The sequence below is a fragment of the Lichenostomus cassidix genome, unplaced genomic scaffold, assembly GCF_008360975.1.
Source record: "Lichenostomus cassidix isolate B80296 unplaced genomic scaffold, HeHo_3.0 HiC_scaffold_786, whole genome shotgun sequence".
In the NCBI taxonomy this organism is placed as follows: domain Eukaryota; kingdom Metazoa; phylum Chordata; class Aves; order Passeriformes; family Meliphagidae; genus Lichenostomus; species Lichenostomus cassidix.
This window is the reverse complement of record NW_028147511.1, coordinates 1-4,530: the sequence shown is the minus strand read 5'-3', so window position 1 is coordinate 4,530 and position 4,530 is coordinate 1. Positions and strand designations below refer to the sequence as shown.

The window sequence follows — 4,530 nt, the reverse complement described above, 5'->3', positions numbered from 1 at the left end:
GGATGGAAATGGAAGACTATTGGCAGCAAGGATAGTGCACAGGAAGGAAGGAAGGATGGACGGACGAGTTCACTGGCATGTCATTGATGCTATCGATATACATATGAAGGGAGGAGACCAGGAAAGGAGGACATAAAAGGAGTGAGAAAAGATAAAGAAAAGCAAAAAGAAGATGCCATGAAGGAACGACACAAGGAGGTAAATAAGAATGGAAGATGACAAAGAGGAAAAAGAAAAGAAAAAGTAGAAGAGATGAGCAGTACACACCGACCTTATATCTAGTTGCTGGTCGGAGCTGGTTCCAAACAGCCTCTGTCTGGATTAGAATATTATGCGCTCCGGCGTTGGTTGGGGCGACGTAGTGTTGGTGGATCCTACTTGTTTTCTATGTCTGTGGCGCTGGAGGGGACTTGAGAGTTACCAGAAGAGATAAAGATGAGGGTAATGTAAAAAGAACAAGTATTAAGTTGAAGAAGTGGTAGGGGTAAGAGATGGGAGAAGGGATAGCCGCGGCGCGGAGGCGGGGGCAGTGTCGCGGAGCGTGTGAGGCCGCAGAGCAGCGCACGGTGTCGCTGCAGGCTCACGAAAGGCGTCTGGGAGGCTCAGCGGCTCCGCCCCGGTGCGGCGGAGAGCCCGGCTGTGAGCGCGGGGGGGCGGCGCGGGCCGGGCAGCAGAGCCGGTGCGTCCGGGCGGCGGCGGGGAGCCGTGCGGGGCCCGGGCGGAGGAAGGAAAGCGGCAGCAGCGGCGGCGGCGGTGATGGGCGAGTGTTGTTGTCCGTTGGTGGTGCGGGTGCTGGTGCTGCAGGCGGCCTGGGCGCTGGCGGGCGGGCAGGTGCGCTACTCGGTGCCGGAGGAAGCCAAGGCCGGCACGGTGGTGGGGCGTCTGGCGCAGGACCTGGGCCTGGAGGCGGGCGAGGCGGAGGCGCGGCGGCTGCGGCTGGTGGCGCAGGGCCGGCGGGCGAGCGTGGAGGTGAGCGGGGCGAGCGGCGCGCTGCTGGTGAGCTCGCGGCTGGACCGGGAGGAGCTGTGCGGCAAGAGCGCGCCGTGCGCGCTGCGGCTGGAGGTGCTGGTGGAGCGGCCGCTGCGCGTCTTCCACGTGGAGCTGGAGGTCACCGACATCAACGACAATGCCCCCATCTTCCCCGCCGCCCGAAAAAATCTCAGGATCGCTGAATCATCGGTGATGGGGTCTCGTTTCCCGCTGGAGGGCGCGTCGGATGCAGATATCGGATCGAACGCTCAGCTCTCCTATACGCTCAGCCTCAGCGAGCATTTTTTGGATTTGACAGTGAGGAATACCGAGAATCCTTATTTTTGGTGCTCATGAAGGCGTTGGACCGGGAGACGATTCCTTTGCACAGTTTGGTTCTGACGGCGACTGACGGTGGCCGGCCGTCTTTGACGGGGACGGTGGAGCTGGTGATTTCGGTGCTGGATGCGAACGACAATGCGCCACAATTCAATCAGTCTGTGTATAATGTGCAGTTGCGGGAGGACGCGGTAGAGGGGATGCTGGTGGTGTGTGTGAATGCTACGGATCCGGATTTGGGAAGTAATAGTGAAGTGAAATTAGTGTGAGCAATATTTTTCCTGAATATGGATTAGATATTTTCATTTTATGATAAGACAGGGGATATCAGTCTGGCGGGCGCCCTGGACTTTGAGGAAGTTAGTTTATATGAGATAAATGTTGAGGTGACAGATAAAGGGACGCCTCCGCTTTCGGGTCACTGTAAGGTGGTGTTGGAGGTGTTGGATGTGAACGACAACGCGCCGGAGGTGTGGGTGACGTCGCTGTCGGTGCCGGTGCCGGAGGACGCGTCGGTGGGGACGGTGGTGGCTCTGCTGAGCGTGTCGGACCGGGACTCGGGGGCGAACGGTCGCGTGCGGTGCTGGGTGTGGCCGGCGTCGCCGTTCGGTCTGGAGGCGACGTTCGCGGGCTCGTACTCGCTGGTGCTGCGCGAGGCGCTGGACCGGGAGCGGGTGTCGGAGTACGAGGTGGAGGTGCGTGCGGAGGACGGCGGGGCGCCGCCGCTGCGCGCCAGGCGCGGCGTGCGCGTGCCGGTGTCGGACGTGAACGACAACGCGCCGGCGTTCGCGCAGGCGGTGTACACGGTGCTGGCGCGGGAGAACAACGCGGCGGGCGCGGAGCTGGCGCGGCTGTGGGCGCGGGACCCGGACGAGGCGGGCAACGGGCGCGTCAGCTACTCGGTGTGGGAGGGCGGCGTGGTCGGGGCGGCGGGCTCCTCGTCGTCGTCGGGTCGGGGGTGGGGGCGTTGGGTGGCGTCCGGCGTCGAGCTACGTGTCGGTGGACGCGGAGAGCGGGCGTCTGTGGGCGCTGCAGCCCTTGGACTTCGAGGAGCTGCAGGTGCTGCAGTTCGAGGTGCGTGCGGTGGACGCGGGGGAGCCGCCGCTGTGCGGCAACGCCACGGTGCAGCTGTTCGTGCTGGACGAGAACGACAACGCGCCGGCGCTGCTGCCGCCCGCGGGCTCGGGGCCGGAGGCGGGCGCCGTGGCGGCCGAGGCTGCGTTGGCGGGTTGGCAGTGGGAGCGGGGGGGGTCGGTGTCGGGCACGCTGTGGGCGTGGGCGGCGTGGGGGGCGCCGGCGGGGCAGGTGGTGGCGAAGATCCGCGCGGTGGACGCCGACTCGGGCTACAACGCGTGGCTGCGCTACGAGCTGTGGGAGCCGCGGGGCAAGGGCCCGTTCCGCGTGGGGCTGTACAGCGGCGAGGTGAGCACGGCGCGGGCGCTGGAGGAGGCGGACGGCCCTCGCCAGAGGCTTGTGATCGTGGTGCGCGACCACGGCGAGCCGGCGCGCTCGGCCACGGCCACGCTCAGCGTGTCGCTCGTGGAGGCTGCCGAGGCGGCGCTGGCCGCGGGATCGTCGTCGTCGTGTGTGTCGGGGCTGCGTCCGGCGGCGGGCGCGGAGAGCGGCTCCGGTGCGGCGAGTGCGGCGACGAACGTGTGGCTGGTGGTGGCCATCTGCGCCGTGTCGAGCCTGTTCCTGCTGGCCGTGGTGCTGTACGGGGCGTCGCGCTGGGCGCCGCGGGCGGCCGTGCTCTCGGGGCCCGGGCCCACGACGCTCGTGTGCGCCAGCGAGGTGGGCAGCTGGTCGTACTCGCAGCGCCACAGCCGCAGCCTGTGCGTGGCGGACGGCGCGGGCAAGAGCGACCTGATGGTTTTCAGCCCCAACTTCCCTCCGCCGCCTCCCGGCCCCGCGGCCAAGGACACGCAGCCGGAGCCGTCTGCTCTCCTGGACACGGTCAGTGGACCGGGACTCGGGGGCGAACGGTCGCGTGCGGTGCTGGGTGTGGCCGGCGTCGCCGTTCGGTCTGGAGGCGACGTTCGCGGGCTCGTACTCGCTGGTGCTGCGCGAGGCGCTGGACCGGGAGCGGGTGTCGGAGTACGAGGTGGAGGTGCGTGCGGAGGACGGCGGGGCGCCGCCGCTGCGCGCCAGCCGCGGCGTGCGCGTGCCGGTGTCGGACGTGAACGACAACGCGCCGGCGTTCGCGCAGGCGGTGTACACGGTGCTGGCGCGGGAGAACAACGCGGCGGGCGCGGAGCTGGCGCGGCTGTGGGCGCGGGACCCGGACGAGGCGGGCAACGGGCGCGTCAGCTACTCGGTGTGGGAGGGCGGCGTGGTCGGGGCGGCGGCCTCGTCGTCGTCGGGGGTCGGCGCGAGCGTCGGGTGGCGCCCGGCGTCGAGCTACGTGTCGGTGGACGCGGAGAGCGGGCGTCTGTGGGCGCTGCAGCCCTTGGACTTCGAGGAGCTGCAGGTGCTGCAGTTCGAGGTGCGTGCGGTGGACGCGGGGGAGCCGCCGCTGTGCGGCAACACCACGGTGCAGCTGTTCGTGCTGGACGAGAACGACAACGCGCCGGCGCTGCTGCCGCCCGCGGGCTCGGGGCCGGAGGCGGGCGCCGTGGCGGCCGAGGCTGCGTTGGCGGCTTCGGCGGGAGCGGGGTCGGTGTCGGGCACGCTGTGGGCGTGGGCGGCGTGGGGGGCGCCGGCGGGACAGGTGGTGGCGAAGATCCGCGCGGTGGACGCGGATTCGGGCTACAACGCGTGGCTGCGCTACGAGCTGTGGGAGCCGCGGGGCAAGGGCCCGTTCCGCGTGGGGCTCTACAGCGGCGAGGTGAGCACGGCGCGGGCGCTGGAGGAGGCGGACGGCCCTCGCCAGAGGCTGGTGATCGTGGTGCGCGACCACGGCGAGCCGGCGCGCTCGGCCACGGCCACGCTCAGCGTGTCGCTCGTGGAGGCCGCCGAGGCGGCGCTGGCCGCGGGATCGTCGTCGTCGCTGTCGGGGCTGCGTCCGGCGGCGGGCGCGGAGAGCGGCTCCGGTGCGGCGAGTGCGGCGACGAACGTGTGGCTGGTGGTGGCCATCTGCGCCGTGTCGAGCCTGTTCCTGCTGGCCGTGGTGCTGTACGGGGCGTCGCGCTGGGCGCCGCGGGCGGCCGTGCTCTCGGGGCCCGGGCCCACGACGCTCGTGTGCGCCAGCGAGGTGGGCAGCTGGTCGTACTCGCAGCGCCACAG

At 68.9% G+C, this 4,530-nt stretch overlaps 1 pseudogene; it reads left to right on the top strand.

Moving 5' to 3' along the window:
* Positions 1–608: 608 nt before the first annotated feature.
* LOC146422255 (protocadherin alpha-2 pseudogene) lies at positions 609–4,498 on the top strand (annotated as a pseudogene).
* Positions 4,499–4,530: the final 32 nt, after the last annotated feature.